Source organism: Bubalus kerabau, chromosome X, assembly GCF_029407905.1.
Source record: "Bubalus kerabau isolate K-KA32 ecotype Philippines breed swamp buffalo chromosome X, PCC_UOA_SB_1v2, whole genome shotgun sequence".
Taxonomy (NCBI): Eukaryota; Metazoa; Chordata; class Mammalia; order Artiodactyla; family Bovidae; genus Bubalus; species Bubalus kerabau.
This window is the reverse complement of record NC_073647.1, coordinates 123,468,481-123,491,615: the sequence shown is the minus strand read 5'-3', so window position 1 is coordinate 123,491,615 and position 23,135 is coordinate 123,468,481. Positions and strand designations below refer to the sequence as shown.

Below are 23,135 nucleotides of genomic sequence, written 5' to 3'. Positions count from 1 at the left end.
GGTTTTTCCAGTAGTCATGTATGGATGTGAGAGTTGGACTGTGAAGAAAGCTGAGCACCGAAGAATTGATGCTTTTGAACTGTGGTGTTGGAGAAGACTCTTGAGCATCCCTTGGAGTGCAAGGAGATCCAACCAGTCCATCCTAAAGGAGATCAGTCCTGAATATTCATTGGAAGTACTGATGCTGAAGTGGACAACAGAGGATGAGATAGTTGGATGGCATCACCGACTCAATGGACATGAGTTTGAGTAAACTCCAGGAGTTGATGATGGACAGAGAGGCCTGGCGTGCTGCGGTCCATGGGGTCGCAAAGAGTCGGACATGAATGAAGGAATGAACTGAACTGAACTTGGATGTATATACATCAAAGGATGTGCATGTATGCATGCTCAGTTGCTTCAGTAGCATCTGACTTTTTGATCCTATGGACTATAGCCCACCAGGCTCCTCTGTCTATGGGATTCTCCAGGTAAGAGTACTGGAATGAGTTGCCATACCCTCCTGCAGGAGATCTTCTAAACCCAGGGATCAAACCTGCATCTCTTATGTCTCCTGCACTAGCAAGCAGATTCTTTACCACTAATGCCACCTGGAAAGTCCATATATCAAGGGTTTTGGCCTGTAATTTGCTTTTTCTACAGTATCCTTGTCTGCTTTTGGTGTCAGGGTGATAGTGGTTTCATAGAGTGATTTTTGGAGTGTTCACTCCTCCAATTTTTGAAATAGTTTGAGAAGGTCACAAAGTCCTTCTTTGTATGTTTGGTAGAATTCCCCAGTGAAGCCATCTGGTGCTATACTTTGGTTTGCAGGGAGTTTTATATTACAGACTTTATGTCACTTATAGTAACTGGTCTTTTTAAATTATCTGCTGCTTCTTGACTCGGTTTTGGAAGCCTATATGTTTCTAGGAACTTGACTGTTTCTTCTAGGTTATGCAGTTTGTTGATATGTAACTGTTTATAGTTTCTCATGATTCTTTTGTATTTTTGTGGTGTCAATATTTTGCCTTTCATTTCTTACTTTGTTTATTTGGGTCCTCCCTCTTATCTGTGACCGTGACTAGAGGTTTTTAAATTTTTTTTTTTCCCCCAAGAACCAGCTCTTGGTTTTATTGATCTTTTCTTTTTTCTATCTCTACTTCCTGTCTGATCTTTCTTTCCCTCCTTCTGTTGATTTTGGGTGTTGTTTATTCTTTTTCTAATACTCTTAAGTGGTATGTTAAGTTGTTTGTTTGAGATTTTTCTTGTCTCTTGAAGAAGGCCTGTATCACTATAACCTTTCCTCTTAGGACTGATTTTGCTGCATCCCATAGATTTTGTAAGGTTGTGCTTTCATTTTCATGCATCTCATGGTAATCTATGATTTATTCTTTGATTTCATCATTGACTTGTCATTTTGTTTTGTTCTTTTAGTACCGTGTTGTTTATTCTCCATGTGTTGGTTCTTTTCCTGTTATTCTTTTTGTGGTTGACTTCTAGTTTCATTCTGTTGTGGTCAGAAAAGATGGTTGAAATTATTTCTGTCCTCTTAAACTTGCTGAGGTTTGTTTTGTGACCCAGTGCATGGCCTGTCCTGGAGAACATTACATGCATGCTTGAAAAGAACGTATGCTCTGTTTTTTTTGTTTGTTTGTTGTTTATTTAATTTTTTGGAGGTAGTGTACTGTAGGTATCAATTAAATCCATCTGGCTTATTGTGTCATTTAGAACCTCTGTGCCTTATTCATTGTCTGGATGATTTCCCCACTGATATAAGTGAGGTGTTAATCTTCTATTATTATTCTATTATTGTCAAGTTCTTTCTTTATGTCTGTTAGTATTTATTTTATGTATTTAGGTGTTTCTATATTGGATGTATATATGTTAATTAGTATAACATCCTCTTACTGGATTGATCCCCTTATCATTATATAATGCACTTTTTTGTCTTTTTTTATGACTTTGTTTTTGTTTTAAAGTCTGTTTTGTCTAATATAAGTATTGCTATCCCCACTTTCTTTTGTAATTTCCATTTGTATGAAATATATTTCTATCTCCTCATGTTCAGTCTGAGTATATTTTTTGCCCTGAAGTGAGTGTCTTGTAGGCAGTATCTTGTAGGTTCTTTTTATTTTTTAATCCAGTCTGCCACACTGTATCTTTGGTCAGAGCATTTAGTCCATTGACAGTTAAAGGAATTATGGATAGGTATGTACTTACTGCCATGTAAACTTTGTTTTCCAGTTGGTTTTGTAGTTCTTGTACATTTCTTTTTGTTTTTTGTAACTTGATGTTCTTTTGTTGTGTGCATGAGTTCCTTTCTTTTTTGTTTTTTGTGAATGTGTTGTATGTTTAGATTTGTCATTATCATGGAGTTCAAGTATGCTGACCCATGACAATATCTACTTGCTTTAAACTGATAGTCATGCAAGTTTAAACACATTCTAAAAGATCTACATTTAAATACTCCCCTCCCCCACATTTTGTAGTTTTTATATCCTATTTTACGTCTTCACACTTACCCTTTTGCTGTTAATTGTAGTTAAAATTGCTTTTACAATGTCTTAAGTTTTTTAATCTGTGTTCAGTTCAGTTCAGTCGCTCAGTCATGTCTGACTCTTTGCGACCCCATGAACCGCAGCACGCCAGGCCTCCCTGTCCATCACCAACGCCCAGAGTCCACCCAACCCCTGTCCATTGAGTCGGTGATGCCATCCAACCATCTTATCCTCTGTCATCCCCTTCTCCTCCTGCTCTCAATCTTCCCCAGCATCAGGGTCTTTTTCAGCGAGTCAGTTCTTCACATCAGGTGGCCAAAGTATTGGAGTTTCAGCTTCAACATCAGTCCTTCCAATGAACACCCAGGACTGATCTCCTTTAGGATGGACTGGTTGGATCTCCTTGCAGTCCAAGGAACTCTCAAGAGTCTTATCTGAAACCACAGTTCAAAAGCATCAATTCTTCAGTGCTCAGCTTTCTTTACAGTCCAACTCTCACATCCATACATGACCACAGGCAAAACCATAGCCTTGACTAGATAGACCTTTGTTGACAAAGTGATGTCACTGCTTTTTAATATGCTATCTAGGTTGGTTATAACTTTCCTTCCAAGGAATAAGCATCTTTTAATTTCTGGGCTGCAGTCACCATCTACAGTGATTTTGGAGCCCCCAAAAATAAAAGTCTGACACTGTTTCCCCATCCATTTTTCATGAAGTGATGGGACCGGATCCCATGATCTTAGTTTTCTGAATGTTGAGCTTTAAGCTCACTTTTTCACTCTCCTCTTTCACTTTCATCAAGAGGCTCTTTAGTTCTTCTTCACTTTCTGCCATAAGGGTGGTGTAATCTGCATATCTGAGGTTATTGATATTTCTCCCAGCAATCTTGATTCCAGCTTGTGCTTCTTCCAGCCCAGCATTTCTCATGATGCACTCTGCATATAAGTTAAATAAGCAGGGTGACAATATACAGCCTTGACGAACTCCTTTTCCTATTTGGAACCAGTCTGTTGTTCCATGTCCAGTTCTAACTGTTGCTTCCTGACCTGCATATAGGTTTCTCAAGAGGCAGGTCAGGTGGTCTGGTATTCCCATCTCTTTCAGAATTTTCCACAGTTTATTGTGATCCACACAGTCAAAGGCTTTGGCATAGTCAATAAAGCAAAGATAGATTTTTTTTTTTAACTCTCTTGCTTTTTGGTGATCCAGCAGGTGTTGGCAATTTGATCTCTGGTTCCTCTACCTTTTCTAAAACCAGCTTGAACATCTGGAAGTTCACGGTTCACGTATTGCTGAAGCCTGACTTGGAGAATTTTAAGCATCACTTTACTAGCATGTGAGATGAATGCAATTGTATGGTAGTTTGAACATTCTTTGGCATTGCCTTTCTTTGGGATTGGGATGAAAAGTGACCTTTTCCAGTCCTGTGGCCACTGCTGAGGTTTCCAAATTTGCTGGTATATTGAGTGCAGTACTTTCACAGCATCATCTTTCAGGATTTGAAATAGCTCCACTGGAATGTGATGGAACCTCCACTAGCTTTGTTCAAAGTGATGCTTCTTAAGGCCCACTTGACTTCACATTCCAGGATGTCTAGAATTACATTAATCTATGTAGTGGCTTATTAAAGTGATCTTCAGTGCTTTTATATATTTACCTTTTTTATTGTGATTTTTTCCATTTTATCTAGACTCTTGCTTCTTTTCTAGAAGATTCTTCAATATTTCTTTTAGAGTGGGTTTAATATTGATGAATTCTTTTAATTTTTGCTTGTCTAATAAATTATTTATCTCTCTTCTATTCTAAATTATAAACTGGCTGAGTGGAATATCCTAGGTTGCCAAGTTTTCCTTTTCAACACTTTGAATATATCTTACCACTTCCTTCTAGATTGCAAGGATTCTATAGAGAAATCATTTGATAACCTTAGTGGAGTTTCCCTTGTAACTGATTATTGGTTTTCCTTTTCTTGCTGCCTTTAGAATTCTCTCTTTCACTTTTTTTTTTTTCCACTTTTGTCATTTTAATTATATGTCCTGGTGTGGGTCTCTTTCAGTTCATTTTGTTTGGGACTCTCTCTGCTTCCTGTTCCTGGATTCATTTCCTTCTTTAGTTTAGGAAGTTTTCAGCCACAATTTCTTCAGCCACAAATACATTTTCAGTCCCCTCTCTGTCTCTTCTCCTTCTGGAACCCCTATAGTGCATAGTTTGACGTGTTTTATATTATCTCATAGGTTTCATATGTTGCTTTCATATTTTTTAATTTGTCTGTGTGTATGCTTTTCTGATTGGGTGATTTCTGTTACTCTATCTTCCAGATCACTTAGTCATTCTTCTGTGTCATTTAGTCTCATGTTCATTGCTTCTAGATGCTTCTAGATTGGTTTTTATCTTGACAGTTAAATTGTCTATTTTTGATTGGTTCATCTTTATCATTTTGAGTTCCTTGTTACAGTGATCTACATTTATATTGATAATCTTTCCTAATACTTTTAACATTTTTTTACTTCCTTTTTGAACCCATTGTCTAGGCTGGTGAGGTCTGTTTCATTATCTGTTCCTTCTCTTGTTCTTTTAAATGGGAGTAGTTCCTTTTCATTTTACTTAACTTGCTCTGTCTCTATGACTTTAGGAGAAACAATTATCTACCATGGTCTTGAAGGGGTGTTTTTATGTAGAGGCATCCCTGTGCAGACTGCATGTCCAGTATTTTTGGTGCAAGGGCAGTTTTCATATGGATGCCAGCCATGTCTTTCCTCAGAGTGTGCTGGCAGTTATCCCTTTTATAAGGGGTGTGGTTGATGTGTAGTATCCAGAGCCTGTGCTGGACGTTAGGCAGGACTTCCTCTTTGCTCAGTGACCGTCACCACCCTGTCAGGAACAGAGTATGTTGCCCAGTTGTTGGAGTAGAAACCCGAGGACTAGGTTTTATCAGGCTCCATTGCCCTTGAGTGTGTGTCCTGCCCCAGCAGAGTTGATTGCTGAAGATAGTGAGGCTTAAGCACTCAGAGAGGAAGTATGTGCCACCTGTACAGGCATTTGCAGTTCCTCTCAGAAACAGCCCAGGGTCATATCCTATTCTCTGATCTCTTCAGCCCACATATAGCGTAAGGCTGGGAAAATGGAGTAGGCTGGTGGTTAAGGCATTGTGCCTGCGGGAACTGAGATGGAAATCCTGCTGCCTGAAATCTGGGCTTGTTGTGTAGCAGACTTTTCCCAGGACCTTTCTGCTCCAATGCTAGTGCTAAGCTGCAATGTAGAGTGGGCAGAGCCAGAGCATATTGCTGTAAAAGCTGTATACTCTTGCCCATGGCATGTCTGCCTGAGATTCAGTGCTTAGCCACTGCGTGTTCTTGTGGTCCTGCCCAGTGCACATGCTTACAATGGCCTCAGGTCACATCTGAAGTGCCCTGATCTGTTTCTCCATAGCTAGAACAAATCTTTGCCCTGATCTCACATCAGGCTATGGAGTACCGTGAGCAAGCCTGGGATAGTCACTGCATTGGGAAGTGCAGTGAGGCACAGTGGCCAATGCAAGGCTCTATACACTCTGATTGTAAGCAAGCCAGCACACGTGCACTCCTTGTAAGTTAAGTCTAGGCTTCTTCAGGCCTTCAGTCTGTCTCAGCAGATTTCCCAGCAGGCAGAGGTAGTAGACTCCTCCATGCAGGATCCCAGGATTGGGATGCCCAGACTATGGCTCAACATGCTTACTCCCCAGGGCCAGGGTCCTCCCCTGTGGACCTTCTCTTTCTTATACATTCCACTCAAGAGTGTAGGTCCTGACCTGATGCCTTTTTCCACCCCCCTCATCCTACCATATTTGTTGCACCTTTGGTTTTATAAGTTTGCCAGTTTCCAGTTTTCCATAATAATTGTTCCACATGTAGACACGTTTTCATGTGCATGTGCTACCTCATCCTCCAGTTTTGTGTGCTGATTCCCTCACACACATACACACAGTCTGTCTTTAAATTGCACGTTAATGGAAAGAAAACTAAAATATGACCTTGGTTGAGTCCCATTCAGTCATTAGTTGGGTATAGGAAGTTAGGAATTCTCTCTTTCTCTTAGTGATCTTGGGTAAATCTGCAAGTTTCCTATAAAATGAAACGATAAATTCACAAAGATCACTTCTGCTTCTACCATTTTATGTTTTTGTACATGTAAGCTTTTGTATTTTGTTTTGGTCTATTAGTCATCTTGGGTTGCCATAACAGTATCACAGACTGAGTGGCTTAAACAGCAGATATTTATTTCTCATGGTCCTGGAGGCTGGAAATCCCAAGGTCAGGGTACCAGCAAGGTAGCTTTCAATTTAAGCCTTCTCTTGGCTTATAGGTGGCCACTATCTCACTGTGTGCTCACATGATATATTTTATGTTCACACACTGAAAGAGCAAGGTCTCTGGTGTTTCTTCTTAAAAGGGCACTAATCAGGTCATGGGAGCCCCATAATCTTACCTTAATTATCTCCCAAAGGCCCCATTTCAAGCTACCACTACATTTTGAATTAGGTCTTCAACATGTGAGTTTTTGAGCAGATATAAAGTTTCTGTCCATCACAGTTTCTCATGTGATTTATTCTGTATCCAGTTCCTAAGCTGCCTCATTTTCTTACTCTGCTTCAATTTATAACTCAATGGATTTGTAACACCCAGTTTATGATGAGCAGCTCTGATCTCTTAGCCACTTGGTATCAAACTGCTCAGTCTTTACATGGGTCTGGTAGCATACCAGGAGCTGATTTTTTTTTTTTTTTTTAAAGATGAACAGTTCTTTGTGGTGTAGAATATGGCTTATTGTCAGAGCTCCAGGGGTCTGTTCTGCAACTCATCTCTTGAACTGGCCATAGATTTCAGAAGTATCATTAACCACATTGAATACCTCTAGTATCATCAGATCTAAGTCATGTGACCCAAGTGTTACTGCAAGTTGTACCTCACACTGGACTTGCTGAAGAACTCTATCTCAAAATACTCCCCACTCAGAACAGTTATGAGTTACCAGATGCATGGATAGCAGCAACATCCCTACATGCAATATGTACACTGAAACAACAAACTATGGTGCTTTGTCCCTAATAGCTTAATATACAGAATGTAGTATTGGTCCATTTCATCATCACTCTCATGGACCTACTCTGCAGTCTTTAGGTCTGCCAGGTAAGAATGCATAGTTCCCAGAGGAGAATAAACTGATGGGGACACATGAAGAATTCCACTGAATTGGAAGGTGCAATTACCACCTTTCACTTCAGATCTCCAGATATCAGAAGGAAAGCAAGCTAGGGATTCCTTAACTGGGTGATGGAATATACCTTGATTACTGTAAGGAGAAAAGATAGTACTGCATTATAGGGGCACAGGCAAGTATACATTGAATCCAGGGGCATCTGTTGATACTTCCATCCCAATAAATTTGTATAAAGGGGCAATTTTAGCAACACCAGCTCAATAAGTGAAAAGCCAATAATGGCACATACCACTTGGAAATGAAGCTCTGGTTCACCCTACTGTTGCAGGAAAGGGGACCCCTTTCAGGGCCTGAAAGTGGGCTCTTGTCTAACACTTGGAAATGAATTGTCTGAGGAGATATGTGCTGACAAAGCAAGAGATTTTAATGGGAAGAGCTGTCCAGGCAGAGAGCAATAGGGTAAGGGAACCAGGAAAACTGCTCTGCCACATGGCTCAGTCTTGGGTTTTATGGTGATGGGATTAGTGTCCAGGTTATCTTTAGCCAGTCATTCTGACCCAGTGTCCTTCCTGGTGGTGCACGCCTTGTTCAGCCAGCGAGGATTCTGGGAGGTGGTCAGACATGTGGTGTCTCATTTTGGCCTTTCCTGAACTCTTCTGGTTGGTGGTGGCTTATTAGTTCTGTGTTCCTTACCAGGACTTCCTGTCATAAAACAACTCATACAAATGGTTACTACGGTGCCTGGCCAGAGTGGGCGGTTTCAGTCAGTGTGCTTCCCCTAACACTACCAGGCAAGCAACCCAGATGAGACTGAGAACTGGCAGTTGATGATGGAAATCTGGAGTAAGGATAGAAGATGATGAATAGCTATTGCAGCTTCAAAGCCAGGTGGAGCAGCAGTCATAAAAGTATTTACATTTTCAGAAAATTATAGCTGATAAGGATTGGCTTTTCACCTTCACTCTCAGAGTGCCAGTAGATTAGAGGAGTACAATCGGGCAACCAGTTTTTGTAGTTTGCCAGATTCTCCTGGACCTATATGACCCCACAACCACTACTTAAAGATTTTTCCCACCTGCTTACTGGATGGCCTCATCTATCACTTTCATGGATACATCTCCTAACACTGCCAGCTGTGTCAGCCTCTCAGGGTAATACTAGGCTTCTCCATGGTCTCAGAGCAGGAGCCACCACAGCTAAAACACCCCAAGGCTACAACCCAGAAAAGCTATTGTGCTTCCCACCCCTTCTTGGTTTATATACTGTCTTGCATCATGGATGAGCAAATCTCACTTTTCTAGTGGTTACCAGGAGGAGCTCAGTAACATACTTGGAGGCTTGGAAAAATAATATTCTGTTAAACTTGAACCAGTGTGATACAGTAAACAAGATTTTTTTAGGTAATTTCTACTCATTTTCTTCTTCACACATATCCTTCGTGTAGCCTCTTAGAGGATGGTCCATGAGATCAAGAAAACAACTACATTTTCTTATGAAGCTGTGGCCAGCTTGGTGATACAACCTTTTACTTTCATTTTCCTTTCTTTGTATGTGTTTTCTTTTTTTTTTTTTTGCCTCAGATCTTCCCCGTCTCATCTTTTGCTTCCATGGGATTTTATTCTCCTCTCACCCCATCCTTAATGAAACATTAGTCTTTGAGTTTTATAAAAAGCTCCATAATCTAGGTAATATGGATACTTAATGAATCTGTGTATGCATGCGGAGGATCATATATAAGAGTGAATCCTGGAAAGATGAAAGATTATTCTTGTGACCAATAATAGGAGGTAAAATATTTTTTAAAAAATCACAAAGAGAAATCAGGGTGATGGGAATTGCATGAAATAGAAGAAAACAGGAACATAAACATCAGGAAAAAGGAAAATTACTCACCAGATTTAAGCATTAAGCGTCCCTTGATGTTTTTCTTAATGGGCAAGGAAGGATAATGAATCTGGAATATGAAATGAAGCATGATGTTGACAGAGAACAAATATGTGCTCCCAGAAGAGACCAGGCTGTCAGGAGTGTCTTCCTTCTTGCTTTTGGCTTTTAAAAAGAATTCCATGCAGATACTAAAACAAAAACAAGGGTGAGGTCTTGGTTATTTATTTGTAAAGTGAGTAAGAAGTAAACAGAATAAAGGAAGTCAAAAATATTTACCATACAATGGTCTTGTGATCTTGGCTCCTTTAGGGTGTTTCTTGTTTATGTGTGTGTTTGTTTAATAAGTCTGTAGGATCCTGGTTTGGGACAACCAGAAACTAATTCCCAAAGTTTTCTTTGGCCGAATCAAGTTGAAAAGTTCTCTGGAGTAGGAGTGCAAATATATCAGTGATTTTCAAACTTTAGTGTGTATATCAGTGAGATTTCAACTTTAGTATGTATCTAAATCATGGTTTTATTAAAACATAATTGGCTGGGTGCCACATGCCAAGTTTCTAACTCAGTAGTTCTAAGGTTCTAGGAGATAAAGATATTTCCAAACTGGGGACCAACTATTAGAGGAGTGATATTATATATTAGTCTTGAATATGATCTAAGACATTTTTATGATGTATGACTTCAAGGAAAAATGTAAGGCATTCTCTTCCTTAATATCTGTGAGAGACTATCAGAAGATCACCTGTGAAGTTTAGAATCAAGACTCGGTGGAGAGATTGACATTGGAATATTAAAAGTATTTCCCACTTAGCTTCTTTGAACATTTGAAAAAATTTTAAATAGGTGTTTCATAAATAGTAGCATTGTAATTCTGTATTTAAAATGTCCATCCTACAGCCATTTTTTCTTGCTAATAGGCATAAAGTATATCATTCTGGAGAACTCTCTTGGTGCATAAGCTGAGATACATTTTTTAAAAACAGCTTTGAGTATAATTGGTATACAAAGCTGCAGATATTTAATATATACTATTTTAGTTTGGAGACAGGTTATACTGTGAAATCATCACCACAAGATAATAGACATATCTATCTTTGGACTTCCTTCTGTTCCGTGGAGGTAAAAAAATGCTGAAGCCTTTTTTTTTTTTTTTTTTCTTAAGGCAAATCTGATGCCCTCAAGCATTTCTCTGAATACCTGTTGTAAGAAATCAAAGAGGCATTGAAAAATTGCTGTTTGGAATTATCGAATCAAAGCAAGAACAGCTGTATCATAGGGTAGAATTTGTCTTACAATACAGGCTAAATAGGTTATGAGACAGAGGGTTTTTCCATGATTCAAAGGAGTCAGATAAAAATGGAGTACACCAATGGTGTATATCTTGACTGCATACTCAAGCTTTTAAAAGCCGAAACCCTGGCCTTATTCCAGATCAATTATATCAGTCTGGAAAAGAGACTCAGACATCAGTGTTTTCTAAGATTCCCAGGTGATTCCTATGAGCAGACAGGTTGAGAACCAGTTGTCTAAAAAGAAAACAGGTTGTTATTCTCATGGAAAATGTTATACAGTCTGTCTCTAGCAGCACCAGAGTGCCACATTGCATGAAGCAAAACAATCTCTGACTCTTTCTGAAAAGACAATTTGTATCTTCTTAAATTAAAGAAGAACTTCATTAAATTCATTGAGACACTCGATAAATGCTGAGAGTGTATTTTCGTTTTCATAATGACCCCTAGTTAGTAAAATGATCTATTTGAGGGATTAGGACTGGGAAATGGTGAGGATTCCTGCTTCAGGTTTTAGGAGTTCCTAGGAATTGAGGGATACAAGAAGTAATGGAAGAAAATCCATGAGAAATGAGAGGAGCTTTGGAGGAAGAGATAGGCCCTTAAACAAACTGTCTAGTTGGAGTGAATCATAGTACAGCAAATGGCCAGGACATTGCACAGGAACCCTGTTGAAATTGATTCATCAGCACCCACTGTCAAGCCCCTAATTTCAAGTCACCTTATGTTGCCTGGGCTCTGGGGCCCACCAAGAATCTCTGAGAAGGACTCATCAGAGCAGCTTTCATTTTACCTAAAGACCTCCAAACAACAGTAATGCATCTTCATGCCTTTAGCTTTCTTGTGGTTCACATCTAAAATCCTTGCTATGGATGCTCCCATCAAAAACTTCAGATTCTATTTCCTAGAAAGGGAAAACAGGTCTTTGACTTAACTGAGGGCTTGTAATGATGACGAGAGAGCCCCACACCTATATTTCGAGCCATCTGTGATGAGGGCAGCATGAGAATCATGAAGTCAGGCAAAATCAAAGCACAGTCATTCTCATTTTCCCTTTGTCACCCCTTTGCCTTCCAAAGAAGAAAGTACGGACTTAAGTGGTTGATGACATAGGGGAGAGTTCCTGAGTGAAAGGATAGAAAATCAAGGATCTTAATTTAAGCCAGAAATTAGACTCCAAAAGTAATGCCCCCAAAATGGAAGGGGAACAGGAAAACTAGTGCTGGGAGATCCAGGGTATGGACATAGCTAGAGGCTGTGTGACTAGTGAGGCTGCCTAGAGGAACTGTGTGGCCCTAGGGTTGGTTGATGTGATGTGGTTGGCTTCCAAAAAGGAATATTGTGTCAGAAGAAAGATGTCTACAGGTATAAAAGACACTATATCCTGAGTGTCCTACCTTTTGAGGCAGTGTTGAGCTCTCCCATCTTTTTCTTCATAGTAGAACCTGGTACGATAAAGGACTTCTTCAGTCATTATTACAGTAGTCCCCTACATACAAATGAGTTCCTTTTCCACAAGTGCATTTGTAAGTCCAATTTTTTCATTAAGTCCAACAAAGTTAGCCTATGTACCCAGCTAAACCAATCATCTATAAAGTACAGTACTTAATAGGTTTATAATACTTCTCACACAGTTCAGTTCAGTTCAATCACTCAGTCGTGTCCGACTCTTGGTGACCCCATGGACTGCAACACGCCAGGCCTCCCTGTCCATTGCCAACTCCCAGAGTTTACTCAAACTCATGTCCATTGAGTCGGTGATGCCATCCAAACTTCTTATCCTCTGTCGTCCCCTTCTCCTCCTGCCTTCAAATCTTATCCAGCATCAGGGTCTTTTCCAATGAGTCAGTTCTTCCCACCAGGTGGCCCAAGTATTGGAGCTTCAGCTTCAGCATCAGTCCTTCCAATGAATATTCAGGACTGATTTCCTTTAGGATGGACTGGTTGGATCTCCTTGCAGTTCAAGGAATGCTCAAGAGTCTTCTCCAACACCACAGTTGAAAAGCAACAGTTCTTCGGCGCTCAGCTTTCTTTATAGTCCAACTCTCACATCCATACATGATTACTTGAAAAACCATAGCCTTGACTAGACGGAACTTTGTTGGCAAAGGAATGTCTCTGCTTTTTAATATGCTGTCTAGAATGGTCATAACTTTTCTTTCAAGGAGCAAGCCTCTTTTAATTCCATGCCTGCAGTCACCATCTGCAGTGATTTTGGAGCCCCCAAAAATAAAGTCTCTCACTGTTTCCATTGTTTCCACATCTATTTGCCATGAAGTGATGGGACCAGATGCCATGATCTTCGTTTTCTGAATGTTGAGCTTTAAGCAAACTTTTTCACTCTCCACTTTCACTTTCATCAAAAGGCTTTTTAGTTCCTCTTCACTTTCTGCCATAAGGGTGGTGTCATCTGCATATCTGAGGTTATTGATATTTCTCCCAGCAATCTTGATTCCAGCTTGTGCTTCTTCCAGCTCAGGGTTTCTCTTAATGTACTCTGCATATAAGTTAAATAAACAGGGTAACAATATACAGCCTTGATGTACTCCTTTTCCTATTTGGAACCAGTCTGTTGTTTCATGTCCAGGTCTAACTGTTGCTTCTTGACCTGCATACAGATTTCTCAGGAGGCAGGTCAGGTGGTCTGGTATTCCCATCTCTTTCAGAATTTTCCAGGGTTTGTTATGTTCCACACAAAGGCTTTGGCATAGTCAATAAAGCAGAAGTAGATGTTTTTCTGTAACTCTCTTGCTTTTTTGATGATCCAACAGATGTTGGCAATTTGATCTCTGGCTCCTCTGCCTTTTCTAAATCCAGCTTGAACATCTGGAAGTTCATGGTTCATGTACTGTTGAAGCCTGGCTTGGAGAATTTTGAGCATTACTTTACTAGCATGTGAGATGAGTGCAATTGTGGGGTAGTTTGAGCATTCTATCACACAAATATAATACATAAAAAATGAACACAAAAGATAAGACATTTTTAATCTTACAGTATAGTACCTTGAAAAGTAGAGTAGTACAGTACAACAGCTGACATACAGGGGTTGATATCAAGTAAACAGAAAAGAAGAGTTACTGAGTGGAAGAGGGAGAGGGGTGGGAGATGGTAGAGCTGGAAGGATCATTGGCAATAGGAGACAGAATGCAAGCTGCAATGTTACACAGGCCTGACATTGATGGCACAGGTTCTGGTTCCTTGCTGGATTCAATTCTATCTACCCTCTTGCAAAAATGATCCAGTGATGTCTAGGTAGTAGCTCTTGTATTTTTCATTCATCTTCTCATCCTAGAAAGTTCGCAACTTTCAAAGGTTTGTATGTGCTTACTGTACTCAGTGGGTGTTTCATCTCAAAATGTTGGCTCTCTAAAGATTATATGCATTTCCATGCCTGTCCTAAAATTATAGAAGGAAAGCTTCATCTGTTTAAAAGCAATTCTAGCTGCCAAATGCATTATAAATGAATTTTAAGAGGAAAGAAAGCATTTCCCAAATGCTTCTTACTACATCACTTAGGAAGTTGTATCTGTTGATTTTTTTTAAAGAAACATTATTGTTGAATATAAAGATTCATAGCCTCAAGATTATATGTAGAAAATATAATAGAGCAAATAAAAAGGAGTGAAATCATAAGAAGAGCATCACGTCAGTTTAAATCTATAGGAAATAGAGGCTTGAGAAAGAAATCTGAAGGCTAAGAATAAATCACTTCTGAATTATATTTGCAGTAAGTAGAATAAGAAAAGAGATGGCTGAACGTATGATAATATATCACAGAATTAAAAAAATAAACACCTCATCTCAGGTTACTTGAGGTTTTATTTTTGCCCACCATATAGAATGATTTTTTTAAACAAAAATTGATGAACAAACATATGAATTAAAGAAAAATTCCAGACCATGAGTTGGTAAAGTGTTTCAAGGAGAATAGTTCCCAGTTCAGGAGAGTTGGACTGTGAAGAAAGCTGAGCACCAAAGAATTGATGCTTTTGAGCTGTGGTGTTGGAGAAGACTCTTGAGAATCCCTTGGACTGCGAGGAGATCCAACCAGTCCATTCTGAAGGAGATCAGCCCTGGGATTTCTTTGGAAGGAATGATGCTGAAGCTGAAACTCCAGTACTTTGGCCACCACATGCAAAGAGTTGACTCATTGGAAAAGACTCTGATGCTGGGAGGGATTGGGGGCAGGAGGAAAAGGGGACGACAGAGGATGAGATGGCTGGATGGCATCACCGACTCGATGGACGTGAGTCTGAGTGAACTCCGGGAGTTGGTGATGGACAGGGAGGCCTGGTGTGCTGCGATTCATGGGGTTGCAGATTCAGACACAACTGAGTGACTGAACTGAAGGAGGATTATGTTTTTAGAGGACTTGCTAGTTCTTTCCAGATACAGTTTCCTTTTTCTTTTTCGTTGTTTTATTATTTTGGGCTGTGCTGGTTCTTCGTTGTCGGGCAAGCTTTTCTCTAGTTGTGGTGAGCTAGGGCTACTCTTCATTGCAGTACGCAGGCTTCTCATTGCAGTGGCTTCTCTTGTTGTGGAGCACGGGCTGTAGAGCACATAGACTTCGGGAGTTGCAGCTCTCGGGCTCTAGAGCTCTGGCTCAGTAGTTGCGGTGCACGGACTTAGTTGCTGCACAGCATGTGGGATCTTCCCGATCAGGGATCAAACCTGAATCTCCTGCTTTGTCAGGCAGATCCTTTACCACTGAGCCACTGACGGTAAAGCCTGGGTGGTCAGCCTGCCCTTCCCTCTCCCAGTGTTCTGCCACCAACCTATCAGATTAAAAATGCCCCTAAGAACTAAGTGTGAGAATTACTCCAAAAATCAAATTTGTCTATAAAAAATGTTGCTTCATAGAGTAATATGTAATGACATTATGAAAAAAGTTTTAAAGTTCTCGAGTATTAGAAAGATGTGGAAATTTGCTGAAAGACTGGATATGTATACATACATTTCCAGTTTTCATTTTGGGAAAGAGAAGAAATTATAAATTTCTATAGACCTATTAGAGTAATGCCAGTAGACAGACAGGCATTATTGTGGATAAATAATATGATTTTAAATTACTGGGCTTTTAAAAGTGAACCCTAATCACAAGTATCTTGCATTGGTTTACTAAGAATAAATTATGAAAAGTCAAAAGTTTTGAAAGACTAGCCAATAAAATGCAGAATATATACTATATTTGGATTTCAAGAAAGTATTAGAATATTTTCTCCTCCTAGGGGAAAAAAGATAGGAAAACTATAGCTAAATTATCATATATGTAGGTGACTCTATAACTGGCTGGTTTATTGTGGCTAAAACATTGCTAAAAAACGATTTGGCCCAGCTGAAACAGAAAAACAACCTGGAGGCATTTCCACAGGCCACCGCCGTGTTCAGTACTTTCCTCTTCATTTATGTCAGTGCTTTGGATGAAATCTTAAAAGGTTTGTTATTTTCGTGTACACGTGACAGTATTTACTGTGAAGCAGGCTTTTATTCCATGGCAGCATGAGTGTGTGCTAAGTTGCTTCAGTTGTGTCCGATTCTGTGCAGCACAGAAACCAAAAAAAAAAAAAAAATTTAAAGCTGGAAAGGTGAAATGGACCTACATATAGTCCTATTTGTATTTATTTATTTGTAACACCTCAGAGAGGTTACACACATGCTAAGAACTGTTTAAGGGTAGAATCGATTGCTTTGAGAAGCAGTGCTTTCTTCTCACATTTGATGGAGTATAATTAGGCTAAAGCCAGCTAGTAGTGGTTGATAATGAGAAAAATCAAGGGCTAACAACACGGCTTAACTAGAGGGCTTTAAGGAATCTTCCAACTCTGAGAATGTTCAATATTTTTGAAGTGCCTGCCATGAGTGGGTCATTATTTCCAAGCCTGTAGTGGATTCAGATGAGCATAGAGCCTTGGCTTTAACCATCTCTCGCTCAGTCTGTTCCATCAGGATGCCGTCAGCTCTGCCTTCACCAGGCACCCAGCGCCTGACCACTGATCAGCATCTCCACTGTCACCAACCTGGTCTAAGCTCATTTCTGGTCTGAACTCCTGAGTTCTTGTCCCTGAAAAGACCCCCCACCTCTTCCCTATGACCTTCAGTCTGATGTCAACAAGGCAGCTTCCTCATTTTTCCTCAGACATTCCAGGCAAGCTCCCAAACTCAGAACTTTGGCTTTTGCTTTACCTGAAATGCTCTTCTGCCAGATGCCTGCCTGGCTCCTTGATCCCTTTCATCCTGTCTCTATTCCGAAGCCCCATCTCATGAGACCTTCCCTGGCCACCCTAACTACAAAGTCAACTCCACATTAACATGTCATGGCTCCTTCTTTGCCTTTTTTTTTCTTTTTAGTGCTAATTACTACTCATTAGGGCTTCCCTGACAGCTCAGTTGGTAAAGAATCCACCTGCAATGAGGGAGACCTGGGTTCGATCCCTGGGTTAGGAAGATCCCCTGGAGAAGGGAAAGGCTACCCACTCCAGTATTCTGGCCTGGAGAATTCCATGGACTGTATAGTCTATGGGGTTGCAAAGAGTCAGACACGACTGAGCGACTTTCACTTTTACTTTCATACTACCTATATTATTTTAAAATCTTGTTTTTTTGTGTGTGTATCCCTACTAAGAAGTGCTGTGGTTCTTATGTTCTGTTTTCTACTGTATTCCCAGCGCCCTGCACAGAGTTGGTAATCAATACACGATTGTCAAAGGAATGGAAGAAATGATAAAAGACCTTAATGGCCATCATCAAGAAGTCTACAAATAGTAAATACTGGAAAGGGTGTGGAGAAAAGGGAGCCCTCCTACATTGATAAGAATATAAATCGGTGCCACCACTGTGGAAAACAGTTTGGAAGTTCCTTAAAAAAGTTAAAAATAGAGCTACCACATGATCCAGCAATCCCACTCCTAGGCATATATTCAGCGGGAAAACATGGCTCAAAAGGGTATATGCACCCCGGTGTTCACTGAAGCGCTCTTTACAATAGCCAAGACATGGAAGCAACCTAAATGTCCATTGATATTGGAATGGATAAAGAAGATGTGGGATGTATATTACACAGTGGAATATTACTCAGCCACAAAAAATGAAATAATGACATTTGCAGCAGCATGGATGGACCTAGAGATTATCATAGTAAGTAAAGTAAGTCATACTAAGAAAGACAAATATCGTATGATATGATTTATGTGTAGAATCAAAAATGATACAAATGAGTTTGTTTATAAAATAGAAACAAACTCACAGACATAGAAAACAAACTTATGGTTACCAAAGGGAAAAAGATGGGAGGGATCAATTTGAGCTTAACAGATACACACTCCTATATACAAAGTAGGTAAGTCAACCATACCTAAAAAAAGGTCCATAATGGAACCAGTCATATTCATTAAGCACTGGTTTGGGGCCTGGCACAGTGCTAAGCACTTTGCATGCTAATGTATTCCTGAGTCCTTGTGACAACTGAGCCCCAGGCAACAGGTGAGCAAATAGAAGTTCAGAGAAGTCAGGTAAGTTGTCCAAGTTCCCCGTGCTAGTCAGTGCTGGGCCATATGATATTCAAGGGTCCGCAGCCCCACTGTTGCTCAACTCACTAAGTCAAAAGCATATCCCAACTTACTCTTCTCATTGCCCTCAGCTTAATCAGAAGGTGAGGCACGTGTCTTCAGGGAGAGCAGGCCTATCAACTGTGATTCTGTTACGAGGGCATTTGAGGGACTGAAGACATTTTCTCAGCATGGATTTGGGAAGTTTTATTGGGTGCTGCATCTCAGGAAGGTCAGGACCTGCGGGTTGCTGTAATAATGAAAACAGCTGCAGGTTGCCATAATAATGAGAACAGCTGCTCACAAACTCATTTCCTGCCTAATAATGATCCCTTCTTTAGTTTGTTGGAAACAAATCTGGTAATTTATGATATGGCTGTTATTAATGCTGCTGATTCTTTTTAGACCTATGTCTGATTATTTTTTTTTTTCATTTTGAAAGGTAGTTAACCACATTAGAGAAAATTTGGAAAAGATAAAATTTTGAATCACCAACCCAACACAACCTCATTGTCATTTTTATTATTGAGATACAATTCATAAGGTATCAAAATTCATCATTTTAAAGTAGACAATTGAGCGATTTTTTGTATATTCAAAGTATATCTGCAAGGTTCTGCAGTCATCAAAATTATCTGATTCCAGAACATCTTTACCACCTCAATGAGAAACTGTGGTCATTAGCAGCCCCTCCACATTCTCCACTTCTCATAGCCCCTGACAGCCATGAGTCTACTTTCTGTATCTACAGATTTGTCTGTTCTGGACATTTGATTGAATGCACTGGCTTCTTTCACTTAGTATAATATTTTAAAGGTTCATTCATATTTTAGCATATGTCAGTACTTCATTCCTTTTAATTGTCAAATAATATTCCATTATGTGGATATACCACATATTGTTTATCCATTCATCAGTTGGTGGAAATTTTTGTTCTGTCGTTCATTCTGATGATTGTTTTTCAGAGAGCAATTCTAACTCCACCATCTGTTAGCACTTTAGCATTGGAAAAATGTCATAATATTTATGGGATAAAATGAACCTCTTAAGTGTCCAGTGATGCTGCTAAGTCACTTCAGTTATTTTTGAGGATTAAATGAAATAAAGTATGCATATAATCTGGCACATAGGGGCTTCCTAGGAATATTTGTATTTTCCCATAAATTGCATTTTTTTTGTTATGTTGTTCCTTGCCCTGCTCTCCCACAAGGTAGCACTAATCCCAATAAGGCACTCTGAGAGGTTCATTTGGGGCTTCCCAGGTGGTGCCAGTGGTAAAGAATCCACCTGCCAATGCAGGAGACTCAAGAGATGTAGGTTCAATCCCTGGTTCAGGAAGATCCCCTGGAGTATTCTTGCCTGGAGAATCCAATGGACAAAGGAGCCTGGCAGGCTACATTCCATGGGGACACAAAGAGTCAGTCAGACATGACTTGAGCACAGGGGTACATTTAAAATTTTACTTTTCAGAAAATAATACATAACCAGTAGAAAGATAACACTGGTTACTAACCCAAATGACAATCTATTATAAACTCGCTGCTTCTCTGCATTGTTAGGGTTGACACAGGGAGTCTACGTCTCAGTACCAAAACACCATCTGAATTCATGAGCCAGTCTCCCCCACCTACCCTACACTCAGGAATCACCATTCCCAGAACTTACTTATATAAACATGTATGTCCTCTACTCTGTTCAGTTTCCTCAAAAGCTCTGACAGTTCTGTCCCTTCTTAGCTGTATGAACTTTGATGTCTTTGTTTCCTTAGCTGTAAAATACAGATGATAACAGATGTACGTTCATAATTGTTAGGATTAATTGAGCTAATACCTGAAGCACTCCACAACACAGCCAGCAGACTGACTATTCCAGGATGAGCTCCTCAGGCCTTAGGAGAAAATAGAAATATTTGACCAGTTCTTTTTTCTTTTTTAATTGAAGTATAGTTTAATTTACGATATTGTGATAGTTTTAGGTGTAAACCATAGTGATTCTTCAGTTATTTTTTTCTGATTATATTCCATTATAGGTTATTGAAGTGAAGTGATAGGTTATTACGAGCTATTAAAAATAGTTCCCTGTGCTATAATAAGGTCCTTGTTGTTTATCTATGCTATGTACAGTAGTCTGTATCTATTAACCGCATACTCCTGACTTATTCCTCCCCCACCTTTCCCCTTTGTTAACTATTAATTTATTTTTTGTGTCTGTGAGTCTGTTTCTGCTTTGTATATAAATTCAGTTATATCATTTTTTTAGATTACACATATAAGTGACATCATACGACATTTGTCTTTCTCTGTCTTGCTTCTCTAGGTCCATCCATGTTGCTGCACATTGCATTATTTCATTTTTTCTTATGTCTGAGTACTGTTCCATTGTGTGTGTACACACAGACACACACACACATATACACATTATATCTTCTTAAGCCTGTGATCTTTTGGTGGGCACTTGGCTTATTTCCATGTCTTGGCTATTATAAATAGTGCTGCTACAAACATTGGATTGCCTCTATCTTTTCAAATTAGAGTTTTCATCTTTTCTGGATATATGCCTGGGGTGGGATGGCAGGATCATATGATAGCTCATCTAGTTTTTAGGTTTTTTGGGAACCTCCTACTGTTCACCACAGTGGCTGTACCAATTTACATTCCTATCAACAGCGGTGTACCCTTTTCTGCACATCATCTCCAGCATTTATTATTTGTAGACTTTCGATGGTAGACATTCTGACTTGTGTGAGGTGATATCCGATTGTGGTTTTGATTTGCATTTCTGTAATAATTACTGATGTCGAGCATTTTTCCATGTGCCTCTTGGCCATCTTTATGTCTTTGGATAAATGTTTGTTTAGGTCTTCTGCTCATTTTTTTATTGTTTTTTTTTTTTCAGTATTGAATTGTGTGAGCTCTTTGTATCTTTTGGATATTAATCTTTTATTGGTCATATCATTTGCAGATATTTTCTCTCATTCTGTGGGTTGTCTTTCCATGTTGTTGATGCCATATCTATTCTTATTTTTCTTAACAGAAAGGAAATAATTTCCTGCCAAGCCTTTGGACTACTCTCCAATTTTAAATCTCTGTAATAATTTTCCATATTGCCCATCACTAACACTGCACACACACACTATTTGCATTGTATTTGATGCTTCTTGATATTTTTCTGTAATACAAGCTAGATTTTTGCATTAAGAAAATCTATTCCTATTTACTCTTACATAGCCTGCTATTTTTAATATTTAATTTATTATTATTTTAATTTAATAAATGTTATTATGATGAACAAACTTATAGCTAAAGTTTGTGCATGTTAATTATTATCCTCTAAGACTAAATAGCCAGATTTTAAATTTCTTAATCAAAGGGTACATATATTATTTTTTTCAAAGGGAACATACATTTTTTAAGTCTTTTGATGACATATTGTTTAATTGCCTTTCAGAGAGTTTGTATCAATGATCAGCAAATGAGACATTTCATCATCTTTCTCATTCATTATCTACCACAGGAGCAATAAAATATTTGCTAATTTTATAGGCAAAATAATCTAATCATTATATTATTTTGTCATGCTTTATAATTAATAGGTAATGTAACTTTATATGTTGATTGAACTTCTTTTGTATTGATTCTGTCAGGAATTGCCTCTGTATTTTGAATTTTACTTTTCAACTTGGACATTTTCTTTTTTTTTCTAGTGGATATTAAAGAAACTGAATACTGAACTCTTTGTAGGATATCATTCTGACTTTTCTAGAAGCATCAAAGAATAAGCTGGAAACTGATTGGCTGTCTTCTTTCTAGGAATTGTCAATAAGCTCTTTTCAAGACAGAGTGGAGCATGTATAAAGCACTAGTTGGTCAACAATTCTAGATCTGAAAAGAAAATACTTGTTAACAACACAAAGCAAGATAACTTCGATTTCAAGCAATGTTTTCTGAGTGAATTTGGCCTTTACTCTCTTACACTAAAAATACTAAATGCTTTGTTGGTTGCCATGTAGTGTTCTTGGCACTAGTTATCTGTGAGACAGTCAGCCAAGTTTCCTCCCTTTTCTAAACTTAATTCTGGTAGATGCTTTACTTTCTCGTGCACATCCTGCCCTGCTTTATGACATCCCTCTTCTTTGGGTCCTATCCTCACCGGATATTTTTTTAGAATTTTGAGGTCAACACATAATCCAAACTAGTAAGCTTAAGACTATTACTATTTCAAAAACACTCCATTCAGCAAATATTTATTGGACTCCTATTGTATGGCAGTTTCTATATTATCCCCTCTATGTACTAAATATTCATTTTCATATGGCCATCAAGAAAATAGTCCTTTAAACTCAAAAGACATCAGTTGAATAATTAAGGCAGGCTAGTAAAAGAAATATTCAAATCAGGCAAGGAGACGGGTAGAGAAGGATTGTTGTTGTTGTTCAGTCACTCAGTCATGTCCAACTCTTTGCAACCCTGTGGACTGCAGCATGCCAGGCTTCCCTATCATTCATTATCTCCCGGAGTTTGTTCAAAATCATGACCGTTGAGTCAGTGATGCTATCTAACCATCTCATCCTCTGCTGTCCCCTGCTCCTTTTGCCTTCCATCTTTCCAAGCATCAGGGGCCTTTCCAATGAGTCAGCTCTTTGCATCAGGTGGCCAAACTAAAAGCTTCAGCTTCAGCATCAGTCTTTCCAATGAATATTCAGGGTTGATTTCCTTTCGGATTGACTGGTTTCATCTCCTTGT

The 23,135-nt window shown here is 39.1% G+C and overlaps 1 long non-coding RNA gene across 6 annotated transcripts in view; it reads left to right on the top strand.

Moving 5' to 3' along the window:
* LOC129640141 (uncharacterized) overlaps nucleotides 1–23,135 on the top strand; it is a 115,552-nt gene that overhangs the window by 59,056 nt on the left and 33,361 nt on the right. For 2 of the 6 annotated variants that reach the window (XR_008708698.1, XR_008708695.1), the window contains exon 4: nucleotides 17,515–17,983. The exons of 3 other annotated variants lie outside the window; for them this stretch is intronic. This is a non-coding gene — a long non-coding RNA (uncharacterized LOC129640141). Of the gene's footprint in view, nucleotides 1–17,514; nucleotides 17,993–23,135 lie in introns of all 6 variants that reach the window. One more of the 6 variants, XR_008708697.1, reaches the window with a different exon arrangement.